Source organism: Takifugu rubripes, chromosome 9, assembly GCF_901000725.2.
Source record: "Takifugu rubripes chromosome 9, fTakRub1.2, whole genome shotgun sequence".
NCBI classification, from domain to species: domain Eukaryota; kingdom Metazoa; phylum Chordata; class Actinopteri; order Tetraodontiformes; family Tetraodontidae; genus Takifugu; species Takifugu rubripes.
The window spans coordinates 2,571,426-2,586,072 of record NC_042293.1 but is presented as its reverse complement, the minus strand read 5'-3'; positions in this window follow the sequence as shown (position 1 = coordinate 2,586,072).

Genomic DNA, 14,647 nt, shown 5'->3' with positions numbered 1-14,647 from the left:
ATCTAATTCGCATAAAGAACGGAAAATAAGGTCTAGAATTTTTTTGTCTTTTCAAGTAATTACCGTATGTATATTTCCTGCTTTTTTTCTGTTAGTAGTAAGAGCTGTAGCCTCACATTGGCTTGATAATGCATCATAGCACTATTTGGACACTGTTAATAAACCCTTAAACAATAAATATTTGTTGGTTTTGCTGCCAAAACAGTCTTAACAGAGACCCCTGAAGGTTCTGCCACAGACATCAGTAGCATATTTGTCGGCAGAATGTCATTGAAAGCCTCACTGTGCAGCCACTTGCTTGCCTTTTTCCCATGGTGCACCCTGGTGCCCTCTGTCCACCAGGTAAACCACTTACATGCAGATGCTCATTCACATGGTGTAAAAGAAAGTGGACTCCAACCAGGCCACCTTCTTTTACTTAGTGGGCCCAGGCCATATGTATCAAACTGTGATGCGCTGTGTATTCTACAGTATATGAACCAGCGTTAACTTTTAAAAACAGATTACCTTTATCATCTTATGGTGGGAAGATTTACTTCTGTTTACATCTGATAATGGGCCCGACCCAGCAGCCTTCCTGCTCTGTAGTTTCCATTCCCCTCTATCATTATTGGCTTCTTTTATATTCTCTTGATCCTGGGTCAAAGCCAGCAAACCGTGGAGGGGAGTGCTTAGAATGTTGGGAGACCAAGACCCACGTCTCACATGCATCATTTGAGAGCACAAAAACTATATATTTTTTATAATCTCATGGACACACGCTGGATACACTGAACAAAGTCTCCAGACTCGGGTCTCCCGCGCCCTAGCTTGTCTTTTATTTGTACGGTTTGTGGGGCAGCAGCTGCTGGTGACGCCTCAGACTGGTGGCTGCACCTGTGTTTTTGTCCCTCCAGCTCAGGGACATGGAAAGTCTGAAAGTGGAAAGTGTCTCTTGGTGATTCCTCACAGAAAAACAAAAGGGAGGGATGGAAGAAGAACACCTTTCTCCCCACTGCTCTCTCTCTGTTTCAGTTTCCTTTGACTGGGAGTTTCCTCACACACTAGCGTGCGCCACAAGGTGTTGATTCACACCCACAGCAGGAGCTTCACGCGGTGACCAGGACCCACCAAGAATGAGCAGTAAAAACAGCACCTTGTCACTCAGCTCTGGAGTGAAAACAAGAGGGGAGGAGCTTGAATTCAACAGGAATGGAGAGTGAAATAATACTAACGTACCGTTGCTATGAACTTTTCCTTCATTGTGCATTATGACACCTATTTCTGGGGACATATCTGCAGAAATTATGTCTAATGTTTGTCTACAAAATAAAATGAAAGCTCAGCTACTTTGTCTGTAGAACTATGGGTAAAATTAATGTTGGTAAATTGTCTTGATAACACTCAACACACACTCAGACACAGACGCCTCACAGGGCGTCTGTATGGCTTCAGCACCTGGTTTCTGAATGGAAATGTCTGCTCTGCCGTATCGGCACAATGGCCACAGTGTCCGTCCACGTCTGACCTCTCCCAAGCCTGCAGCAGGCACTCTGAAAAAGCTCACGGTTCCAGGGGGGGTCCTGGCCAGTCGTGATCTGACCAGGCCTCCGTGACATTGTCCATGCATCCTGTTGCTGTCAGCAGACCCCTTTCTCTCACCCTCTCCATGAACATTTACTTTTTGTCACTCTCGAACGCATAAACTTGCCTTCACTTCATCATTCAACACATTATTAGAAACATGTTGGAGGAGTAAAAAACTGCTTGTTTGACATAACAACATAAAACACCATTTTGGGTGGTGGCATATTTTCTAAGACAGTATCATTTTATTGTGATAATTAATTATAATGTCATGTACTCATAAAATCTTCCACAGGGTTGATGTAATAAACTGGATATTTAATATTAAGTAGTGAATTCTAAGCCATGAAGGTGAGAGAAATGATAATTAATTTGGTGCCTCATCTGTGATTAATGGGCGTGAATGGTTGACCTTTGTTGCCACGTACTGAAACCGCTAAAACACACGCACACACATGCTACATACGCTCACACAGCCTAGCCCATACAGCTGTTTATACTGTATATAAGAATAATCATGTGGTTATAGGTTATGTTTAAGGTTAATTCTGCTGACTCTGTTTTTTGGTTCAGAAACAGAACATCTCCTGCTGAGCACCCATCCATCAGTAGGAGTCACGCCAACTGCAGGCTTCTGGATCAATTTACAACCATGTCTGACTCTGCAAACTCTTCTCTTCCCTTCCCTTCCCTTCCACTCATGCTATTTTCTGTGTTCCTTAGCTCCCCAGCCTCTTCCTCTCTCTTCAAGTTTGTGGTCATACTTCTGTTTTTTCTCTCCACCTTGATTTTTTTCCCTCTCTTTGGACCGCTGTCCTCCTTTTCCCTCAGGCACCATCACTCTTCCTTTCCGTCCCTTATGGGTTTGGGCAGTAAAACAGGAGCGGGCTCATGGGAGGCCATTAACCGTCAGACCCTCAGCTGCAGAACCAAACAGCTGCAAACTTTTACACAATTAATGGACCACAAACATTCAAAGTTATTTAACAAATGGTCCTACATCTCTACACTATAAATTAAGTAATAAATCAACAATGCGTTGTAAATCAATAGTTACTGACTATAATCATAGATTGGTGCCTTCCAAGCCACTGGTTTTGTAACGTTAGATCCTATAACTAACTGGGTTGTACTGAACTTTATATTCATTAAGACTTCAAATAAAATTTGCCATCACATGAAACCAATTCAGTCAGCAAAATGTATAATAGCAGCAGAAGAATTATTGCTGTCGTTTGCTGCAGCGACAAGCGCTTGGCAACTGTAACCTTTCATCCATCTTCACCTGGGATGTAGTTTGTTTTCAGCAAGATTGGGTTAATGAAGACATTATCAGCCGCTGTGATTCAGAGCATCGCTAAATGTGGGGATACATCCTCATAATTCTGATTTACCCAGTGTTTTGCTCATTTAGATTTAAAAAAAGAAAGACAACCCACAACAAACTTTAAATATCTGATGACCATTTTAAAATAACTTTTTAGATAATATTTGGTAGGGTTCAGAGGTGTGGAGTCGCTATGCGTGCTGAATTGCTCCAGTCGGAACAGCTGCGATGAGGACTAAACCATCTAAGCTCATTGACAGGTTTTTGTTCTTGCTGTGAGACTTTAGCTTGGTGCCGATCTCGCGTGTGGTCTGTAAGGCAATGCGCTTGTTATGAAGTGCTACGTGCTCGGGACGATTACCCCGGGATTTAAACAAGAGGCACGTCTCAGCTGTACGGAGGGCTTCTGCTCAGATTCCCAACAGAATTAATGTTTCTCATTAACCAACGCACAAGCTTAATTTAGCACATGTGAGGGTCCTAAATATAGATAAAACAATGCAAAATCTCTCCAAATCTAAAAGAAGGAATGAACTATTAAGCTATTAAAGAGAGGCTTGAGTTACTAGAGCAGGAAATAGTGTCAGTCGGTGTGTTGATGTGTCACATCATGTGTCAATGAGGAAAAGTTTTCCTTGCCAAGGTTGCTCGTAGTACTAAAGACATCTACAGTGCACCGTGGCAATGTTAATACTGAGTCATTGATAAACTTGACTTCATGAGAACATTGCTATATTTCCTATTTTTTGTTTCGATTGTTGTTGGTGGATAAATATTAAATGTAACACGGAAGTTAGCGTTGAGGCTGGATTGAGCTAACAGCTGCGCATGGCCTGCCCACCTTAATTAGTGTGCGGCACCTTTGTCAATTTCTTGCATTGCAAATGTCTTTTCTCCACACAATTTAGGATTTTTACAATTATATCGAAAGGATTTGCACCAGCCTGATGTCACAAAGGTTAATGTGCGTTCTGATATGGAGAATTACTAAAAGTTGGAAAGGAAAATTGAAGTTCGTGGTTGGTTAGCATTAAACTTCTGTTGTTCAACTATCAATTTAAATTCTAACAGTTCTTCATTATTAATTTTATTTGCATCAAACTTCCTCCTTAGATGTATCATGTCTGGCTACCTGTCAAATTTCATATGGATGTGATCTCCTATTTGGAAGGCTGTGCTTCAAGCTGCACACTGAGTCACTGTGCTAAAGATCAAATAGAGATGTCTTGGGACACCTGTGTGCATGAGCGGGTGTGTGTGACATGTAATGGAGACCCCTCGGCTGCTCCCTAGATACAGGGTTGACACAGAAGCTAAGAATAGGCCTGGGTGTACAGCCACCACCCAGGGTGAGAGGGTGTGAGGGGGAAATAGAAGAGGAATGAGGGCAGGAACATGACTCAAACCTCCGTCCTTCAATGGACAGCTCACTTACCTGGTGCACATGAACTAAAGACCCCTCTAAGAAAAACATGGACGCACAAACTACTCCTGCACTTTACATGTCAGACATCTGTGAGCTCCTGAGCCTAACTGCTTATTTTTAGACTGAGCAAATAGCATTCTGTGCTTGAGATGTCCATCACCACTGGGCGATGTGCCATGATTTGTAGGTGGTGGGTGTTCAAGATGAAGTGGGGGAGGCGGGAACTGGAGGAGGAGATGGATGGTCATCAGGAAGTAGAGCTAAGGCATTTCTAACTTGGGTTTCTTGAGATAAAGACCTGTTTTTGATGATTAAAGACCAAAGCTGCCGGTGGAACCAAACTTTAATCACAGACGGAAAATGTCTTCCCAGAGCACTCTGATGTTTTTATGAGGGGGGGGGGGGACTAACACATCACTTTGAGTCAAACAGTATGATGCATGTTGCTCACATGTCAGACAGACATATACAGGCAAAAACAGTCCTATCGCATGTCAGGTGAAGGGGGTCAGGACCCTGCAGTAGCAGCTCTGTTTCCTTTGCCACTGAATACGGGACCTTCACCCAGAATGTCAGAATGGTCCAGGAAAAGAAACCTCTGCTTTGAATGAGCTATCAAAGCAGACACATGACAGCAGACATGGATCAAACACGCGCCTGTTTTTACATGTGGACCTATGTTGACACGAAGAAAACCGAGAGCGAATAGTTAAATTCAAGCCGCCAAAACGGCTATTTTAGAGGTGATGCGGCAGCACTATTGGGGGGGGGGGGGGGTGTCTGGTAATCACCTGTCATTGGAGATAATTGGGTAATGGCGGTAATGGCTCTCCCTGCCGCCATCTGAGATCATTATTACAAACATGTTTGTGCCGCTATATTTACACCATCCAGGATCTGGACTTGGAGCAGCATAATCAGATGGGCCAGATGTAATTGGCCGCTGGGTGTATGACTGTTCGCCATGACGAGGAGAGAGGAGGCAGTGTCACAGACAAAGACGAAAAATCAGGAAAAGAGATAGGTGTGAAAGAATGAAATGGCATGAAAAACATCAGTCAGATAATCGATATGAGCCACGCGGACTCTGTGCCAAGTGGTTAATGGGGATTGAGGGCTGTCCACTGTGGTACTGATACACTGAACAATTGAACGCATTACAAAAAAAAAAGCAATTGGACGCAGAGGGTCCACTTCCATTATACATTTAATAGTGTGTTGGGTTGTGCCCAACTGCATTTTCGGTCATTTGCATAATTGTGTTGTGCTTATAACACTCTATGTGATCAATCTCCGTCTCTTTCGAACCCTCTCATACGGCCTCAAACCCAGGGCAATTTTCTCTCATTTTTTGCAACCGCAAATGTGTATTAAAAAAAATAAAGTGCTGACAGAGTTGAGGTTTAAAACTGTTGTAACTAATGGGTCTGAAATTCAACCCCAACTTTTCTGAGATAAATGTCAGACAGCTGTGACAGAAACGGCCTTGAATTCAGAGCAGGCAGTCGGAAGGGCCGAGACTCATGAATTTCACCAAATGGCACTTTGCTCTGAGGATTTATCATGTTGATGGCGACATTTATTTCACTTTCTCACTTTTTTATTTCCAGGTAACTGATAGACACTCGGAGAGAATCTCTCTCTGACACACACATTTGTGCTTCTACATCTTTGTGAGGACTTTTATTGACATAATACACAATAAAAGATTAATGTAAACCAAATTCCAGGTCTTAACTGCCAAAACCCCCTTGAACCCCCTTTGGGGTTGTAAGGATGAGTCAACATGTCCTCACTTAGTAAAAAGTATGTGGTCCTCACTTAGTAGCATATACAAGAACACACACACACACACACACACACACCTACCAACCATCTAGGATTATGAACCATCATAAAACTCTCTGCAGGTTGAAAATGACCTCCAAGTCCTCTATGAATTATAGTCTCTGCTCATTGGTGTCCTAAAATGGCAGCAGGTGCAGCCGTTTGGCATTTGCAAAAGCATAGTGAAAGTTTATGCAAGCCATTTTTCTCTTTAATCAAAGGTGGTTTTGTGAAGAGTTGGCGTTTCCACTCTGACCGACTAAGACTTTTTAACAAATTCTTAGAAATATTTTATTATATCTTCAAAGGCAACGATTTTAAGAAAGGAAAACACTCATTTTTAGAGTCTCGTGAATAATGTGAAATAATAGAGCACCGTGTGTGTGCGGTGACGATTAAGCAGAGTAATTAGTTGTAATGAATGTGGAATGTGCTCATTAAGACAAATGTAAGACGGCGGTGGCTTATCAAGGCGCAGGCGGCTTCTTCTTTATGAAAGCACTGAATCATCCAAGGGAAGACCTACTGTGATGGGGAAAGGACGACATTATGACTCAGTGTGCAGTTTCCTCAGCAATTTGTGTCATTTTTTACTTGTAGCTGTGCAGAAAAGCCTCAGCTAACGAGCAGAACACTGATGATCATGGTCTGTAATTCAAACAAGAATTTCTTTTCATTGCACTCCTGCATTTGCATTCATCTTTAGAGCTCCAATTGGTTGATAGCAAGAATGCTAATAATTTACAGCCATGTTAATAATTTACAGCCATGCTCATGCTTGCATGCCTCCACTAATTCTTATTAGCAGCCTGCTGCAGAAATATGACACCCTGAATGTCCATCCATATATCCTAGCGACGATATTTGTAAGCAGTGTGGTTAGCAGCTCCTAATAAGGTCACTACAAATCTGTCAGCTCATTATAAATAATTCAATTGCCTGTATTGTTCAGCCTGTGTCTGTGGTTTCCTCATTTATTTTTCTTCATTGTCCACATTTTTCCTTAAGCAATGTTGCGAATTTGGCCAAAGAATTCAGTGGAAATACCCATGGGTCCCAATAAAACACTGCAGTTTGGAAATGCTCCACAGTGGAACATTGTGAGTTATTGCAAAAGAATGGCAGCCTGGTTGCCAAGCGTCCAATAGGAAAGCTGTAAAACGGGGCGAAACCAAGACAAACATTTAAATGAGTTCTGTAAATGTTAAAGCAACCAAACTTTCCACATCTCGCTTCCTCATCGTGCCTCAGATATCAAATTAGAACTGAGTGCCACCTCCATCAGGCTAAAATACCCTGGATGTGTGGCTAGTCTAGCACAGGATAGTAACAATTCATTCAGACACCCAGAGGCAGGGGGGATTTGAGGATCAGTGGGAGAAACCCCAGGCTTAAGGACAACATCCAATAACCATACTGCGAGAACCTGGGCCTAGAGCCCAGAACCTTCTTGCTGTTTGGGGGAAGGCTGCATTGAACGACCTACTACAATGTCATGCAATCTGTTGTATTCTTTTGCTAATGCACATAAATACAGTGACACTCGGGGCGCTGTGGTCAGGCGCCTGAAACGACAGTTTATTCAGAAGTCTCTCCCAGTACCCATCCGTTCACTTCGGTGCCAACATTTTAGCCATCTTAGTAAAGTACAACACAATTTTAAGCACTACTCTTACAATTTTACGCATAGTCTGATTTACAGATACAGTCAGCAGCTGTAATCAAACCACCAACAGAACACCCATGAAGACTTTGCAGCCCAAACCATAGGAAAACTACGATACATTGTATATGTGATGATATTGCGTAGATGGAAATTAATTAGCATAGCTAGCTAAATACTGCCAGAGCAGCATAGCGTCCTTAACAGGACCCGTCCCAAAAAAATTCAAATCCAGCAGAATTGCACAGTGGAGGTGAAAGCCTCAGCTCAGTTAGCTGCACTGATGGAAGAGTCTCGCAGCCTTGGGTTGGTACGATTTGCTAAATGGTAAGAAAGTTAAATGTTTTATATATTTTTAGTTTGCATTAAAGATCAATGTTCAACTGTTCGAGATGTAATAGGTCCTACAATTGACTTCAAAAAGAAATAGGCCTATTGATTGCTTGTTTTATAATGATTAAAATATAATAATAGTGCTAATAGTAATTATTTTCTTGACAAATTACACCCTTTATTCACTCCGATGCCTCGTTAAACCTAGTTCACTTGGATTTTCAGAGGGATCTTCACTTCAAAGCCTATGACAGAGTTAAAAGAAGAGAATGAGCTTCTTTACTTTGTCTATAGCTTCAGTTTCCCTCAATCATGTCACAATGGAAAAGGTATCGTGGAAACTTGTCGGTAATCGTGCAGCGCTTGGACTCAAGCAGAGGGGCTCATAGGCAGCCAGCGTTCCATTGGTGTGTGGTTTCAGTTGCCAGATAGTGATGTGCCATGTACAAATAGAGCAGGAGTAGATGTCATTGCATGCCATTAGTCTATAGAGCTCCACTAATCCCATTCCAGTAGCCTCTTTTCTGTTTCCCTTCTCTCCCTCACGCTCTGCTGCTGCCTCTTCTAAATAGGTTCATCTGATAGCCCCTTCCTGCTTCCAAGTACCGCGCTCAGCATTCATCCTCTCTTTTTGACTGCTATTGCTTCATTCTCTATCCCCCCATCTGTTGTCTCCTACCATCTTCTTAATCGCGAGCCATAAATCTGTCAGGCAGGTCAAAAAACCAATTAGCCTTGTATAAAACTGGGCAAGGTGTGAAAATGAGAAATCAACTATGATATAATGGTTTAATGCTCTAACAATAGTTTGACCTATATCTTCCCATGCGTTTACAGCTGAAACATGCTAGGTGATTCGGGAAAATATCTTCCAGCAGCGTTAAGCACGGATAACGTAAAGATATGTGACCAATTGGAAAAAGCGCCTGAAAGGCTAAAGGTCAATAAGGTGTGGCATCGAGCTGTACTGAAGGCCGTATCCATTTCATGGGTATGCACACTGAGTTCACCCCTGGGATATCTGGATTCCAATAGCAATATGAGACATGCGCACACACACAGACACACACACACAAGAACATAAAGAATGTGGTCTCTTCTAGTGTTGCAGACATATGCAGCCACTTATATCAACACAGTGTAATCCCTGATGTAATAAGACCCAGACTGATGGAGATATTGAAATTGATATGCCAATTCATTGAGAATATTAAACAAAGTGTATCATGTGAGCTATGACTCAGTTGCTGTCTGTATGGGGCCTATCAAGGGAGAAAATAAAACAATATGCTATGACCTCCACAGACAAATGACCATAACTGAGAGCCAGCAGATACATCAAAAGGACATTTGCAGCAGCTTCAATGAGCCCCATCGATTCAGCCTGTACAATCAATCAGGCAGTCCAATGCAAATAAACAATACAGATATTAATAATAATAATAATAATAATAATAATAATAATAATAATAATAATAATAATAAATGACAACGAAAGCAACTTTTGACAAAATGAAGAAGTATTTCCGTATCTAATTGTTTCTGTCAGTATGTGAATGGATCGTTAGAGGCAGGTTATCCCAAAATATCACGCTATGGATCCGAATGCTCTTCATCGGATTTAAACGTGTCTTTGTTTAACAATAACAAAGTCAATAAAGGCGTAATCATTTAATTGGCTTGCTGTGGATTTAATAATAAATGCAAATTAATTTCCACAATGTGTTTTTTCCTTTGACTCCATTCATGATTGCTCATAATTTGCTGTGCTTTGTTCACAGTTTTTGAGTTTGCTTGCTGTCATTTCTGTGTTTTAAGACAAAAAATACACGATTCAGGAAAATATGTTGACATCTTTACTGACTTTATTATGTGAGCCATATCCTGCCACACAGTTAAACACTCCAGGAAATCCAAGGGAGGACAAGTTAGATCCAAGGAGAACAAAGGATCATCAGCTGTGACGTATCTACGTATATTTCAGTGTATCAATTTCATGGAGGCGTTACACACATTTTCCAATTATCTGTGTTTTCACAAAAATCTGGCAAACCTTTAAACCTTTCTGACTCGTAACGAAAGCAAAGAAAAGCCTTTGAAATGACTCTAACAGCAAAGTTCAGGTTTTGCTGCTGATTTACGCGGGCAAAGGTAACCCGACTTTCAGGCCTTAGCAACACTAACATTTTTGAAAGGAAAACATGTCCTCTCGATGGCTAAAGTAGAACAACAATTGAAATCTGAAACGTAAAATATCCAGATTAAATTCCAGGATTGAGCAGCTGATTTATTTGGAGTCGATGGAACAATGTGGACGTTTAGCTGGATGGTTTATGTTGTCCCACCTTAGCGTGAACCTTATTGCACGAAGTTAAGCAAACACACAGGAATGTTTTGCTATAACCACTGCGAACACGTACTAACTGAATTTATTTATAGTTAGCATGAGTACATTCATAGCCACAGAAGAAATAAGAACAAATTAAGGCCATTTAAACTATATAAAAGGGAGAGGATGCATATTGTTCGCAGGCATGAAATGATTGCTTCCTTTACCCTGTGGGTGGGACGTGGCTGCAAATCCTGCGCTGTCTCCGACGTTCTGGAAGATTTCCATGTTTACTCAAAGCTCATTGACCTTTATGGCTGAATTTACTCTCTTGAGGCTTTGAGTTTCCACAATAACCAGCAGATGCTGAACGGCTACATAGGTTGTTCCACGTGCGACCCGTTCTCCACATTGTTTCTTCCTTGCTGCCCAGTTGTGATTTCGCCAAACTCTCCCTGGACCTGACACGTTCCCCTGGAATACAGACACATTAACACCATAGCTCAGAGATTGACTAATGGAAACTCCAAACCTCCAGACACTATTTCCTGGCATCTGTGACCAAAGCTGGCTGTTAAGACAGATCTCGATCCTTTACATCTCTTCTTTTGTGGACATTAATGATGTGTGAGACGAGTCTTCCTGTGTCTTTCCCAAGTCCTCCAACTGACCTGAACCTGGAAATGAATCCTCTCAGGTACGTATTTGTGTAGCTTTGGCTGTTTGGTATGAAAACAAAATCAGACTGGTTCCAAAGGTACCGAACGGATCCAACCATAATGTCGACAGAAATGATTTGATGTAGGTAGTTAGGAACAATCTCATCGGTTACAGCGCAGTTGTGAACACAGCTGCAGGCTGTTGTCGGTTTCCAGACCATACACAAACACTCAGGTGCCAACACCTCCCTCCAAAACACATCCAGAACAATGCCAAGTCTCAGTCTTTTGTGTTTACGGTCCTTTTATTTAATCTCTGCTGTGTTATTTCTGTTAAGCACTGTAAAACTAAGAGAAAAAGAAGGAAAAAATAAACACTAGTTATAACAATAGTGAGCCTGTTCTCAGTGCCAAGTCATCAAATGGTAAACCCTTGTGAGACTGTGTCAGGTTATAGATGCTGACCAGAATGTGTGAGGCTATAAATGCTGAACATAATGTGTGAGGCTATAGATGCTGACCAGAACGTGTGAGGCTATAGATGCTGGCCAGAACGTGTGAGGCTATAGATGCTGGCCAGAACGTGTGAGGCTACAGATGCTGAACAGAATGTGTGAGGCTATAGATGCTGACCAGAACGTGTGAGGCTAAAGATGCTGAACAGAATGTGTGAGGCTATAGATGCTGACCAGAACGTGTGAGGCTATAGATGCTGAACAGAATGTGTGAGGCTATAGATGCTGACCAGAATGTGTGAGGCTATAGATGCTGACCAGAACGTGTGAGGCTAAAGATGCTGAACAGAATGTGTGAGGCTATAGATGCTGACCAGAACGTGTGAGGCTATAGATGCTGAACAGAACGTGTGAGGCTATAGATGCTGACCAGAAGGTGTGAGGCTATAGATGCCAACCAGAATGTGTGAGGCTATAGATGCTGACCAGAATGTGTGAGGCTACAGATGCTGAACAGAATGTGTGAGGCTACAGATGCTGAACAGAATGTGTGAGGCTATAGATGCTGACCAGAACGTGTGAGGCTATAGATGCTGACCAGAACGTGTGAGGCTATAGATGCTGACCAGAACGTGTGAGGCTATAGATGCTGACCAGAACGTGTGAGGCTATAGATGCTGACCAGAAGGTGTGAGGCTATAGATGCTGACCAGAATGTGTGAGGCTAAAGATGCTGAACAGAATGTGTGAGGCTATAGATGCTGACCAGAACGTGTGAGGCTATAGATGCTGACCAGAACGTGTGAGGCTATAGATGCTGACCAGAATGTGTGAGGCTAAAGATGCTGAACAGAATGTGTGAGGCTATAGATGCTGACCAGAAGGTGTGAGGCTATAGATGCCGACCAGAATGTGTGAGGCTATAGATGCTGACCAGAATGTGTGAGGCTACAGATGCTGAACAGAATGTGTGAGGCTATAGATGCTGACCAGAATGTGTGAGGCTATAGATGCTGACCAGAATGTGTGAGGCTATAGATGCTGACCAGAACGTGTGAGGCTACAGATGCTGAACAGAATGTGTGAGGCTATAGATGCTGACCAGAACGTGTGAGGCTATAGATGCTGACCAGAACGTGTGAGGCTATAGATGCTGACCAGAACGTGTGAGGCTATAGATGCTAACCAGAATGTGTGAGGCTATAGATGCTGACCAGAATGTGTGAGGCTACAGATGCTGAACAGAATGTGTGAGGCTATAGATGCTGACCAGAATGTGTGAGGCTATAGATGCTGACCAGAACGTGTGAGGCTATAGATGCTGACCAGAAGGTGTGAGGCTATAGATGCTAACCAGAAGGTGTGAGGCTATAGATGCCAACCAGAATGTGTGAGGCTATAGATGCTGACCAGAATGTGTGAGGCTATAGATGCTGACCAGAATGTGTGAGGCTATAGATGCTGACCAGAACGTGTGAGGCTATAGATGCTGACCAGAACGTGTGAGGCTATAGATCTCACTGATTGCTCGTCCTCCGACAGTCCTCGGTGGGATGTTGCCTTCTCCACGTGGAAGCACGTGGAAAAAAACTGCTTTGATATCAGAGATTTATCACCTCATCGTGGAGCGATTTGGATGTTGACAAAAACATCTCAGAATGTTAAAAAAAGATTAATCCTCATTTAAAATCAGGACAATGTGGCATCCAGCCCGACATGAAAGCCCTTCTAAAGACAGTTTCTCAAAGCGGTCCTCAAAGCACACATTATTAGGTCCAGTAGGTGTTTGGGATATTTACTTTGGGATTTTTACTGCATCCTGTCTGTCCTGTCCACAGATCCTGGAGCGAGGACAGATCTCGTATGTCCATAAATCAGGCAGACGCGACACAGGTAGTCATTAGTTTGGAAGCACAACTGTTTCAAGCTCATACACACATGCCTTTCGCCTTCCAGTCCCCCCGAGGCAACCATCAATACCACCCAGCCCGACAACTCCCATCACACCCAGCAACATCCAGCCATTCCCAGAGGTTCAATGTCAAACTTGACAGACACACGTCTGCGCAGCTGTAAACGCCCTGTAATATAAGAGCAGGAACACCTTTGCAGTGTGACATCTCAATTTTTTTTTGTTTTCCTTTTCAGTCGGTCCATAGTGCTTCCCCTGGATTCCTTGGATCCACAGCTCTGCTCCGCTGCAACACGTTTTTAAAGAGACACACTGACTAATTAGTTAGATTTTTTGTTGTTATAGTGCCAATTTATCTGCAAAGTTAATTAAGGACACGCGCTCATAAAGAATCAGACATGTGAAATTCTGTAATAATGTATTTAAGTCGCTCCGGAGTACAAGTCGCACCCCTTGACAAACTATGAAAAAAAGTGCGACTTATAGTCCGGAAAATATGGTACAGTGTCTCTGAGTAAACAAGTAAACACATGGTGATTGTTGTGGAATGTTAACATATGTGCACAAATCTTAGATGAAGCAGTGCATGTGATGAACTACAACTTCCTCCAACTGGGCTTTTTTTGGGTGTTTTTCTGCTAAGCGAGGGAAAAAAGGCCTATTATGACACATATACATGCTACAGATGAGAAATCCCTTTACGTGTCGGGCGAGGCCTAAAAATGTTTAACCCCCTGATGTGCGTCTCAGTTTCCATTGCGAGCTGCAAAACTTCAGTCCAGCAGAGACGACCCCCTTTGGTTTGGTTTTCACGGTATGTATAGCATGTTCAGCATTCACTGAATGTCAAAGGGATTTTCCAGTTCCAGTTGCAAAATCCCATAAAACCAGCTGTGCATAACATTAGCAACAACATCCAGCCGAAGAAAGAAGCAAATCCAGTCGCATTTTAGGGAAGTTCTCACATCCCAGCTGATGGATTCCTGATGGACACTGAGATTTAAACTATTACAAGCCAACAATCATTCAATCAGCAAAAATCTGAGAAATTCTGAATTAATTATACCGTCCAAATTGGGCCACCTCCTCCTACTGAGACAGACACAGTCTCATGCACTCTGATCTGTTCATGTAGGTCACTGGGCTCAGG